General features: G+C 36.8%; 1 non-coding gene across 1 annotated transcript; it reads left to right on the top strand.

Moving 5' to 3' along the window:
* Positions 1 to 2,156: 2,156 nt before the first annotated feature.
* On the top strand, positions 2,157 to 2,263 carry LOC136228123 (small nucleolar RNA R71). Its single transcript, XR_010688457.1, has one exon. It is a non-coding gene; the product is annotated as a small nucleolar RNA R71 (small nucleolar RNA).
* The last annotated feature ends 10,889 nt before the right edge of the window (positions 2,264 to 13,152 follow it).

Below are 13,152 nucleotides of genomic sequence, written 5' to 3'. Positions count from 1 at the left end.
TCCAACCAGTGGTGGTTCGCGTAGGTATTAATTCACCTTCTTCATTCCTTACAACTGTTATGCCTCCCTTTTTAGGTACACAATGGATTGGACTAACCCATTCACTATCCGAGATAGGGTAAATAATTCCATTGTCCAGAAGTTTAGTAATCTCATTTTTTACTACTTCTTTTATGTTCGGATTTAGGCATCTTTGCCTATCCGCTTTAGGTGGCTTATCTTCTTCTAAATGAATTCTATGCATTACAATACTTGGATTAATACCTTTTAAGTCTGAAATTTGCCAACCCATACTTCCTATCCTATTTCTAACAACTTCTTTCAATTTCTCTTCTTGGACTTGTGTTAATTTGTTAGAGATAATAATAGGTAGAGAATCGCCTTCGCCTAAGAAAGCGTACCTCAAATGACTTGGTAATTCTTTAAGTTCTAATTTGGGTGGAACTATAATTGAAGGTGGAACTGGTCCATCTTCTCGAATCAAAGGTTCTGGGTCCTTATCTTCTAGTTCCTCACTCATTATAGGTTCTATTATTTCTTCTTTTTGAACAATGTCATTTACACATTCTTCAATTAAATCAAGTTTCATACAAACGAAATCTTCCATAGGATATTTCATCGCTTGGTTCATATCATCTCCTATTCGTAAAACTACTTTCCCTTCCGACACATCAACTAGAGCACGTCCCGTGTTCATGAACGGTCTACCAAAGATTAGCGGACAATTTACATCATAATCAAAATCTAAAATAACGAAATCGGTAGGAAAAATAAATTTGTCAACTTTAACTAAAATATCCTCAATTGTACCGTATGGTCTTTTAGTGGTTTGATCCGCTAATTGTAAAACCATATTGGTACGTTTGATGTCTTCTTCTAAGCCTAACTTATTAAAAATAGATAATGGCATCAAGTTAATGCTTGCTCCTAAATCACAAAGACAACTTGGGAATTCTATATCGCCCAATTTACATGGAATGGTAAAACATCCAGGATCTTTGAGTTTTGTGGGCAAATTGCTTGACACAATCGAACTACAATCTTCAGTTAGTGAAATGGATGAAATTCCTTACCAACTGATTTTCTTTGAAATTAAATCTTTGAGGAATTTACCATAATTGGGAATTTGCGTAATTGCATCCATAAACGTCAAATTAATATGCAAATTTTTAAGTTTGTCTAAAAATGTTAAAAGTTGTTTGTCATAGTCCTTGTTGCAGACTTTGTGTGGAAAAGGTGGTTTGGGTACAAAAGTTTTTGTACTAGAGTCAATTGGTGCATCTTTTTGTTTTAATGTATCCTCTTTGGACTTTGGTAAATCAGTTCCAGGTAAAGTCGAATTTCCGGGCATTTCCGGGCCTAAGTAGTTTTCCCCTGAACGAAGAGTGATAGCCTTAACATGCTCTTTCAGATTTTCTTCCGTATGGCTTGGAAGACTTCCCTCTTTGCGGGATGGAATTGATTTAGCGAGTTGTCCAATTTGAATCTCCAAATTATGGATGCTAGATGATTGGTTTTTAATAAGCTGATCGAATTTATTCTCGATCCGTTTAAAACCATCGTCGTGATTACTTATTTTTCTGCTCATAGCATCAATGAATTTGTCGATTTTAGAAGATAAAGTGCTAATCGAATCTCTTGATTGATTTTGATAATTAGTAGTACGATTTTGATTAGTATTAACATTATTATTATCTCTCCAGTTAAAGTTAGGATGATTTCTCCATCCAGGATTATATGTGTTGGAATAAGGATTATTATTTTGGTTTTGCCCTTGGACAAAATTTACCTGTTCAATTTCACTCATACCTTCGTAATCCACATCCGTTTGGATTGGTTGACCATTAGGATCACTCGGTGCCATAAACCTATCAATTTTGTGCGACAAGGTAGAAAATTGGGCTTGCAACATCGCTACAGGATCAAGATTCATTATACCTTTAACTGATGATGTAGTTGAGGATGATGGTTTCGCCGATGGTACGTGTCCATGTTCCGCGGGCCACGTACTGCTGTTGATTGCCATTTCCTCCAAAAGTTCTCTTGTTTGGACAGATGTTTTCTCCATGAATAACCCTCCAGACATAGCGTCCAATGAACCTCTAGTTGTAGGATTTAGTCCATTATAAAATGTTTGCATTAAAAGTTCAGCGGGCAATTGGTGGTGTGGGCATAAACATTGAAGTTCTTTAAAACGTTCCCAAGCCTCATAAAGAGTTTCACTATCATTTTGAGAAAAAGACGTTAACTCTTTAATGACTCTTGCGGTTTTTACTAAAGGAAATTTTTTTGATAAAAATGCTTGGGCTAATTGCTCCCAAGTCTCAAATGTTGCGGCTGACATAGAAGTTAACCACTCTTTGACTCGATCCTTCAAAGTAAAAGGAAAAAGGCGAAGATTGATTGCTTCTGCAGTCACATTTGGTATTTTAAAAGTGTCACAAATTTCTATGAAATTTGTCAAATGGGTATTAGGATTTTCGTTAGGTAACCCGTAAAACGTTACGTTATTTTGCAGCATATTAAGCAACGCATGCTTAATTTCAAATTGGTTTGCATTAATTTGGGGTCTAACTATACTGTTTGTTACACTGGCCACTCCTGGCCTAGCGTAATCCATAAGTGTGGCCATAACTTCTGGCTCGGTAATTTTAGTTTTTATTGGGGTTTTGTTTTTGTTTTTCTTTTCTTTCTTATTCTTTTTAAGAGTTCTTTCAATTTCTGGGTCAATAGGATCTGGTGACGTGCCCGAACTTCGAGAACTGCGCATGAACTTGAAATTTCGCACGAACAGAAACTACCTACAAAACAGAATTTGAAAAATAAATATGTTAATAATTAAAAATAAATAAAATGTGAAAGTTTGAATAAGTATGAATAAACCTAGATTCGTACTAAAACACGAAAAATTTAAAATTTTGTCAAAAAATTTTGGCGTTCCCCGGCAACGGCGCCAAAAACTTGTTGAGCGATTTCCGCAAGTGCACGGTATACGCTTGTAGTAATAAAAGATATCGATCCCACAGGGAACGTTTTTCGAACAAAACTTATTTATAATCGGTTAAATTTACTTTTAGGTTTATAATATGGAAAAATCGTTTAATCGGTTTTGGTTTTGAAATTGCTAGAATAAGAATTAGATTAGAATGTGAAGATGTTAGAAAGTATCTGATTTAAGAATGAATTTGCAAAACAGGAACGTTTTAGTACTTTAGAAAAGTAAACAAGTATATTTGTTTGCATTAAGCAAAGAAAACAACTTTAAACTTTGTACGAATTATAAAGATGAAATAAATGACGGAACCTCTAATTAATTGGCTTTGAACGCGACAAAACCCTTTTGGGATAAATTGCCCTTAATCAAACTAAAACTCTTTCGAGATAATAATTTGCCTAAGTGTTCAACAAAGTTTCCTTGTAAAGATTTTGGATTAAATACGTTTTAATGAAAACACCAGCAGTCACTTTAGTGGATTGGTTACCATAAGTGCTGCATAAAGATCTATCGAATAGAACAGACTTTATTAGATGAAATATAAATTGATACAAGTTTACAGAGAACATGGAGCATTGAATTCTTCGATGGCGTGCAAGTGAACGGGTTGTCAATCCTTTCCTTGGGTTTCGTTAGAGTTTGTCAGGCTCAGGGGCGAATCCTCTACTCAATCTTCTCGCTGAATCTTCGTAATAGAGACTGGGTCGGTCCACTACCAAAATGTAAACTAAACTGGAACAATGTCTAAACGTTACTGAATTTGTTATTATTTTGTAAACAATGTGTGTACATCATATTGCTTTTGAATAGAATCGAAATCTAACTTCTGAATCACTTGATTCGGAATTTCTGCATAAATTCTACACTAATCTCTTTCTTCTACACATATATCATTATTTTTCAACTCTCCATCAACTCTTTATTTATAGATGTTGAAGAGTCTTGATTGAAGTGTCGTGTCTGTTGTGAAGGATCGTGTCCGCTGCGAAAGGACGTCTTCATCCACCCGAACGATCGCGTTTCGTCGAAAACGAAAGTGTGTAACTAGGCTTCTAAAATCTCATGCTTGTACCGAGAATATTAAATTCTCTACCGAGAATGGGGGAGCATCAATTGTACTTCAGACGAAGGGAAGGAGAGGCTGAGGGACGCGTGTCGCGACCGTGAATTTGGGGACCGCGGTCGCGGCACGGAGCATTTTTCACTTCTTCGCTCTCGTTCGTGTCCTCGACTTGGCGTTATTAATTTTCGTCGTCTTCGACTCCTTTTGTAGGGATTTTCTTCTATTTTGAGCTCTTTTTACTCCTTTTTGGATTTTACCAAATATTTATATACCTTGTATGAAAGAAACATATTCGAGAGTAAAAGTATTCTAAATAGGTATAAATAGCATAAATTTGTAGCAATATTGATGTAATTATTGATGATATTTTAGGTATATTTTGGGCTTAACAAGCAGCAACAAGGAGGACAGTATCAGAGGCAACCTCAACAACACTACAAACAACCTGTTCCACCAAAGGAAGATATAGAACCAGACATGAAGACCATGATGATGCAATTCATGAAGCAGACACAAGCTTCAATTAAAAATCTGGAGACACAGGTCCATCAACTCGCTGCATCTACGTCAAAAGGAAAAGGGATAATGCCAAATAACACTGAACCAAACCCCAAAGGAGACGTCATGGCAATCACTCTGAGATCTGGTAAGCAAACTCAACCAACTTTTTCTACTGATGAAAATGCTCAGTGTGCAGGCACCTCTCAAAATGCTGAAGGTCAGAAGAAACAAACTGTTCCTAGTCAAGAAGAACCCATCGGGGTAGAATTAACCATTGATCAAGACCAGGAGGAACAAGGAAAGAGGTACAAACCACCTCCACCCTATGTTCCACCTGTACCTTATCCGACGAGGTTGATAAACAAGAAGCTTGAAGAGCAAAATTCTAAGGTGCTAGACACCTTGAGGAAGTTGCATATCAACATTCCCTTTGTGGAAGCACTTGCCCAGATGCCGACATATGCAAAATTCTTAAAAGATATCTTGTCAAACAAGAAAAAGCTGGAAAACATCTCGATGATCCAACTAAACCGGGACTGTTCTTCAATACTCCAGAACAAGCAGCAGCTTCCGAAAAAGCTGAAGGATCCATGGAGTTTTTCTATTCTCTGTTCAATTGGCAAGTTAAATATTGAAAATGCACTATGTGACCTAGGAGCTAGCATAAACCTTATGCCATATTCTGTGTATGCTAAGCTAGGACTAGGAGAACCACAACCAACCAGAATGTCCATTCAGTTGGCTGACCGGTCGGTATGTTACCCTAGGGGAGTAGTGGAAGATGTCTTGGTCAAAGTAGGAAAATTGATATTGCCGGTTGATTTCATTATAATGGATATTGATGAGGACCTGCATGTTCCTATTATCTTGGGTAGACCGTTCTTAACAACGGGAAAAGCATTGATAGATGTGGGAGAGGGACAACTATTTTTAAGAATTAATGGGGAGGAAATCATTTTCAAAATGAATGAGGCTATGAGACGAGCTAACACTAGTGATGACACATGCTGTTTCTTAGATGATTTCCAAAGTCTTTCCACTTTGCAGGAACAGGGACAGGACACTCTGGAGGCTCTCTTGGGAGAAGAAGTGAATTTATGTGAAGGAACAGGATGTTCCATTGAGACCAACTTGCCTACACCTCTTCTAGATCCTACTGTTCCCACTCATCAAGAACCACCTGAAATACCCACTGTGCCATTGACTAAACCCGAACTAAAACCTTTACCATCACACCTTGAGTATGCATTTCTGGAACCACCTAGCGAAAGCCCGGTGATTATATCTTCAAAGCTAACCCCTGATCAGAAAGCTCAACTCATGGAGGTACTGCGAAGGAACAAGGATGCGATTGCATGGAAAATTGATGATATCAAGGGTATTATCCCAACAATCTGCATTCATAGAATTCTGATGGAGAAGGATCACAAGCCGTCTATCTAGCCACAGTGCAGACTGAACCCCCACATGAAGGAGGTTGTGCGAAAAGAGGTGATCAAGCTGCTGGATGCTGGAATCATCTACCCCATTTTCGATAGTGTATGGACGAGCCCTGTTCATGTTGTGCCAAAGAAAGGAGGAACCACAGTGGTTCTCAATGAGAAAAATGAGTTGGTCCCCACGAGAACCATAATAGGATGGCGTGTTTGTGTGGACTACCAGAAGCTCAACGAGGCCACAAGGAAGGATCATTTCCCTTTGCCCTTCATTGATCAGATGCTAGAACGTTTAGCAGGGTATGCATTTTATTATTTCCTTGACGGATACTCGGGGTACAATCAGATTGCAATCCACAGTGAAGATCAAGAGAAGACAACTTTCACATGCCTTTATGGGACATATGCCTACAGGCGCATGCCATTTGGATTATGCAATGCCCCAGCTACGTTTCAAAGATGCAAGATGTCTATATTTCATGATATGGTGGAACGGACTGTGGAGATCTTCATGGACAATTTCTCTGTCTATGGAAACTCCTTTGGGAACTATCTAAACAACCTTGAGGGTGTGCTAGTGCGATGTAAGGAGACCCACTTAGTCTTAAATTGGGAGAAATGCCACTTCATGGTTACTGGTGGAATCGTTCTTGGGCATCAAATCTCTGAAAAGGGGATGGAAGTGGACAAAGCCAAGGTGGAGGTGATAGAGAAACTTGATGTGCCAACTAATGTCAAGGATGTGAGAAGTTTCCTCGGGCACGCAGGGTTCTACCGGAGGTTTATCAAAGATTTCTCAAAGACCGCGTTGCCTTTGTCTGCCTTGCTACATAAAAATGCGGAATTCTCATTTGATACAGGTTGTTTAGAGGCATTTGAACTTTTAAAAGGCAAGCTGATCAACTCACCTATACTGGCAGGACCTAATTGGGAACAGCCGTTTGAGATTATGTGTGATGCTAGCGATACTTGTGTGGGCACTGTTCTTGGGCAAAGGATTGAGAAGAAATTCCGGCCCATCTATTATGCAAGCAAAACATTAACCGAGACTCAACAGAACTACACCACTACAGAGAAGGAGCTTCTCGCAGTAGTATATGCTTTTGACAAATTCCGTCCCTACTTGGTTTTGTCAAAAGTCATTGTCTACACAGACCATGTTGCGTTACGCTACCTGTTTGCAAAGAAAGATGCAAAGCCAAGGCTGATACGGTGGTTACTCATACTTCAAGAGTTTGATCTCGAGATAAAAGATAAGAAGGGAACCGAAAATGTAGCCGCTAATCATTTGTCCAGAATTTCTCATCCGAGCAGCAAGGAACATTCAGAAATTGTCGAAATCTTTCCAGATGAGCGTCTGTATACTATACAGCCTGTTCCATGGTTTGCTGATATTGCAAATTTCCTTGCTAGTTCACTTAAACCTCATAACTTGTCCACTAACCAAAGGAAGAAGTTTTATGTTGGGGTTTAGTGTCCTATAGACAATTGTTCTAGGATACAAACTTAATGTAAATAAATTGTAGAGATATATGTTTTATAACTATATAAAGGCAATCCCTTTTAAGCACTAAATAAAGTCTAATAAAAGGAAATCCGTAAGTTTATTTAAAGTGATTATAAAGTGTTCATACAAGCATGAAGTGAGACAAAACTTTATAGTAAACTGATAAACTTAAAACCACCCCAAGTCAAGTGATATGTTTGGGATTGACATATCACTGTTGAGACTTGTATGTAACAATGTCTTCTGTCTGACAGAAAGCTGATCTCACAAGCTTCATATATACAGATATCTGGACAGTTACATAGATCCGATGAAACGTTGTTCATTAGGATTGCGGATCCGATTTGAGATAACAGGATGGGTAGATTCATCCTTGTCACCTGTTCATCTCATTGGTATTAATAGGTATAACTAATCCTCAGACTCAAAGGAATATTAATTGGTATTCTGGATTACGGAATGTGATGCTTTGACTCTGGTGTAACACGATCCTTAACAGACATGACTTTGGGGTGTGAATAGTAGACGTTGGGTATCACATGAAGTAATTACGGAGTCGTTATATATTGGATTGAGCATTTATCACTCCCGATAAATGGGAGATACATCCATGGATCGCTTGTGGAAGACTCGACTCTAAATCCTTGCAAGGTGATAGCTTAAGAGTAAGAAATACAAATTTCACTTAACCCATAGTCATAAGATTCAGTTCAAGGATGTAGTTGATAAAGGATCGAATTATACTATAACTAATACGGAAAGGTTAATGACAGAATCAACCTGTCTTCTTATAGCTCTGGGGGAATGATTACAGACTTGCTAATCACATACTCTGTACATCATTCCGTTATGCAAAGATTAAATATAATTCTTTGAAAATTAATTTAATAACGTTGCATACGGCTAGAAGCAATAAGAACCTAATGGATCACACATAAGACTTGGAACCTAAAAGAGAGATAGATGTTAATTAATTGATAGAAGCCCAATTGAGCCCAATAAGGCCCATGGACATAAGGGGGTCGAAATTCATGTAGTGATATACATGAATAATTAATTTGATTTTGTTAATCCTAATTAGATTAGGAATATGAATTAAATTAATTAAGAGATAATTAAGTTAGGAGTTTTAATTAGATTAATATATTCCTATTATTATCCAATAAGGTTATTATTATTATCCTTAATATATTAGATATATAGTGAGATAATAATTAGGAATTCTATTCCGAATGGAATTCCTATTCAGTAACCTAATTCTATCTAACTAGGGATTAGATACAAGAGATTATAAATACCCCTTCCCTTGAGATTTTCGAAATCCAAGCAAGCCATACCCTACTTGTGATTTTCGAAATTCACCTAGTCCAAGAGAGAGAAAATTCGACACCCCTAGTTCGAGGACGAGATTTCTCTACGGCTTCGTTTGATCAATTGATTTTCATCTATTTCTTTTATCCTTGATCTTGTGTTGATTAATTAGAGGCAATCTACTTTGGTTGCTATTCAACGGTTGATTCTAAATTAATTTTCCCGTGTTTTATTTCGTGTTTGGGAACTCGAAGAAGAAAAACAAACAAAAGGGAGAAATTCGTTTTACTACTCCTACATCAGGTCAGTTCACGATTTCGCGGATTCCCAGAGATTGAACCGTCGGATCGTCACGATTTTTGGACAGGAGCTTCTAGACATATTCTTCCATGTTTCCACTGAAGGTATTGTCGTTCGGAGGTCTGGAAGGTCTGTTTCAGATAGGGGCAGATTGGTAGACAGTTTCTATCTCTTTTGAAGTTGTGGGCACTTCGTTTGCAACGGTAGATAGAACTTCTAAAAGGTATTTCTTCTTATCCTTCTTTATATGAAATAACGGTTAACGGATCTTGTGGTTAAATGGAAATAGGTTAAAATTTTTATATTTCCGCTGCTATACCTTAGCCTAATTTCCAACAGTGGTATCAGAGCCATCGTTAAATCCGTTATTTCATATATGAAAATTTAGAAGTTTTTCAATACGATTGAATAAATATTTATAGTTAGGATTAATTAACAAATTGTTTTGATTAATTAATTCTAAGGATAAATAAGTTTTAATTAATTGTTAATTAAAATAGATTATGCGTATGTTCCTAATTGTTTTGGTTGATAATCATGATAACGAAATCTATTAGTTTTATAGTTAGATTGATAAAATCAGTCTTATTAATTCTAAAGATAAAACGGAAATCTATAGTAGTTTTTCCTATTTTCTGAAAATCATTTTAAAACCGTTTTAGAACTGATATATATATATATATGTTTAAAATCGTTTTTATATTTACATATATATGTTTCAGAAATTGATAGTTTTTTGTTTTGATTATCGAATGAAAAATTCGTTTAAAAGTTTGTTTTACCAATTTGTAAATCAAAATGTTAAATGAATTAAAATCAAAATAATTGGGACGTGCATAATTAAAGTTTTGTATAGTTATATTAATCTAAAAATTAATATAAAAGATACGAAAACTATTAGAAGTAAAATTGGATGAAAGTTAATTTGATATGTTAATGTGATTAACATAAATATTACATAAGATAGTTATGCATGTTTGGCGTTATGGACATATTTGGACACTCTTTAGTCTTTTGGTATTTTTGAAATAGGGCTTGCGAGTCCTGCCTTTCTACTATCTATTGTAATTTCTCCTCTCATCTGATTCCCTTCAATTCAATTGAAGTTTTCTTTAGTAGTATAGAAATTAATATGTAATTTCAAGGCGCCATGGAGAAGACGGAGGACCTAAAGAGAAATATGTAATAGTTAGTATTTCCATAGGTTTTCCCTTTTATTCCGTCTCTGGCTCGACGGAATAATTTAGATGATATGTCCATAACGCCAATGTATGTGAATGTATGTGTCTGATGTATGCTAAAGCAAATCAAGACTAAGTTAGATTATGAGACCTAAAATAAAATCCCTCATGAAAAAAAAGTTAAGTAAATAAACAAGTTATTAAAATCGGTTGCCCCTCCCTAATATTATAATTCAGCCGGCAGTGCTGAGGGCCTTTGGGTTGTTGAGTAAACTCAAGCTCGGGGTCCTTTCGGTAACACCTGAATTATCGAAAATCATTTTTCATGAATATGGGGTAATACTTAAATTAGATTATGATAATTGGATGAGTAAACTCATGTTGTCATAAACTAATGGGCAAGACGGTTGGGATTAATATGAATAGCATATTAGTTACTAATGTGGTTAGTAACCCAATAACCTAGGAATCACATTAAAGATGTGATTGATTACATGAATCTACCTAATGAATGAGACTAGCTTGTTGAGTAAACTCAAGGCGAAATCTCAGGAGTTAGGATCCTAGCTCACTAAAGGATTTGTGAAATTCTTCGAATTAATATGGAGGGCTATTAATTTGGCAAAATAGTGGGACCAATCTAAAATAAACTAAAAGGCCTATAATTTTAGATTGATATACTTTAAGCAAATGAATGACATACGTTTACTCTTTCTCACTCTAAGGTTTAATTAAACCCACTCTTATAATCATGACTAAAACCAATCTGCAAAACATTCTTACCGATAACAAATTGAATGGTTCAAACTTCACCGACTGGTTTCATAACCTCAAAATTGTTTTGAAGTTCGATAAAATAGGGTATGTACTTGATACATCGATACCCCCTCTCCCTGCTGATGATGCTCCCATTGAGGAAATTGATGCTTACCAGAAGCATAAGGCTGATGATGATCATGCCAGATGCATCATACTTGCATCGATGACATCGGAATTACAAAGGCAACATGAGGAAATGGATGCCTATTCCATCATCATGAACCTAAAGGAATTGTTTGGGAAACAAACCAGGTGCGAACGCTACGAGATATCCAAGTTGCTATATCGTAGTAGGATGCAAGAGGGCACATCTGTCATGACACATTGTGTCAAGATGATTGGCTACATTACCAAACTTTCTAGTATTGGATTTGCGATGGATAACGAATTAAGTATAGACTTAATTCTTCAATCCCTCCTAAAAAGTTATTCATAGTTCATTATGAACTATCAGATGAATGATTTGCAAACCTCTCTTGAAGAGCTTGCAAATATGCTCAAGTCAGTTGAGCCCAATATGAAGAAAGACAAAGCCATACCGGCTCTTGTCATTGAGGGATCAAAGAAAAGGAAAGGGAGCTATCCCAATCCTAATTATCCCAAGAAAGGTAAGAAAGCCGTGCCCTACAAAGCTAAGGGAAAGGAAGTGAAGAAGCCCAAAGGAGAGTGTCACTTCTGTGGTAAAGACGGGCATTGGAAAAGAAACTGTTGGTGTACCTAGCCTTCCTCAAAAGGGGAAGAAGCTGGGACTTCAACATCTGGTATGTTTTATATTGAAATTTCACAGTCTGAATCTTTTGGTACTTGATACCGGATGCAGCCTGAGGATATTCCAGGAATATCTAGAAATATTATTTCTATTAGCCGCCTTGTTGACGACGGCTTTTCATATTTCAATAAAAGACAAGAGTTGCAATTTTTATAAAGATTCGATCTTTTATTTTTCAGGAATATCACAAAATGGGATTTATGTGTTAGATGACAAAATTCCTGTTTTTGCAATTGATACCAAAAGACATAAGCTAGATAATTCAACTTACTTGTGGCATTGTCGTTTAGGCCATATAAACAAGAGACGCATGCTAAAGCTACATTCAGATGGGCTTATAGATCCAATCGATCCTGAATCATTGGAAACATGCGAATCATGTTTAAAAGGTAAAATGACAAAGACACCCTTTAGCAATAAAGGTGAGCGTGTATCAGACACTCTAGGACTCATTCATTCAGATGTATGTGGTCCTATGTCAGTCCAAGCAAGAGGGGGATTCAGATTCTTCATAAGCTTCATAGATGACCATACCCGATATGGTTACATCTACTTGATGAAGCACAAGTCAGAAGCTTTTGAGAAATTCAAATGCTTCAAGAATGAAGTAGAAAATCAATTAGGAAAGAAAATAAAGACGCTTCGATCTGATCGAGGTGGCGAATATCTTTCAGATGATTTTCTGAATTATCTAACTAAATGTGGGATATGCTCACAATGGACACCTCCCTATACACCACAACACAATGGTGTGTCCGAAAGGAGAAACCGTACCATATTAGATATGGTACGATCCATGATGAGTATGGCCTTACTTCCAAAGACGTTCTGGGGCTATGCCTTAGAAACTGCCCTCTTCACCCTAAATCGAGTACCAACTAAATCCGCTAGTTCCACACCATATGAATTTCTTCGTTGGTAGGAAACCCGTGTTTTCATTTATGAGAATATGGGGTTGTTCAGCCTTTGTCAAACGCATTGCGTCCGACAAACTAGATTCGAAATCTGATAAATGTTTCTTCATTGGATACCCTAAGGAAACTATGGGATATTACTTCTATCATCCAGATGATCAGAAAGTAATCGTATCCAAGCACGCAACCTTCTTAGAGAAAGATTTTCTCGAAGAAACACAAAAGGGAAGCATGATTGAACTTGACGAAGTTCAAGAAGAAGAAACACCGACTGAAACAACAGAGGCGGTTGAGGTACCCGAATGAGTTCGTCCCATTAGATGAGACTCCAGTGCCACCTATTCGTAGATCACAAA

The sequence above is a fragment of the Euphorbia lathyris genome, chromosome 4 (genome assembly GCF_963576675.1).
Source record: "Euphorbia lathyris chromosome 4, ddEupLath1.1, whole genome shotgun sequence".
Lineage (NCBI taxonomy): Eukaryota > Viridiplantae > Streptophyta > Magnoliopsida > Malpighiales > Euphorbiaceae > Euphorbia > Euphorbia lathyris.
This window is presented reverse-complemented; position numbering and strand designations above follow the sequence as displayed.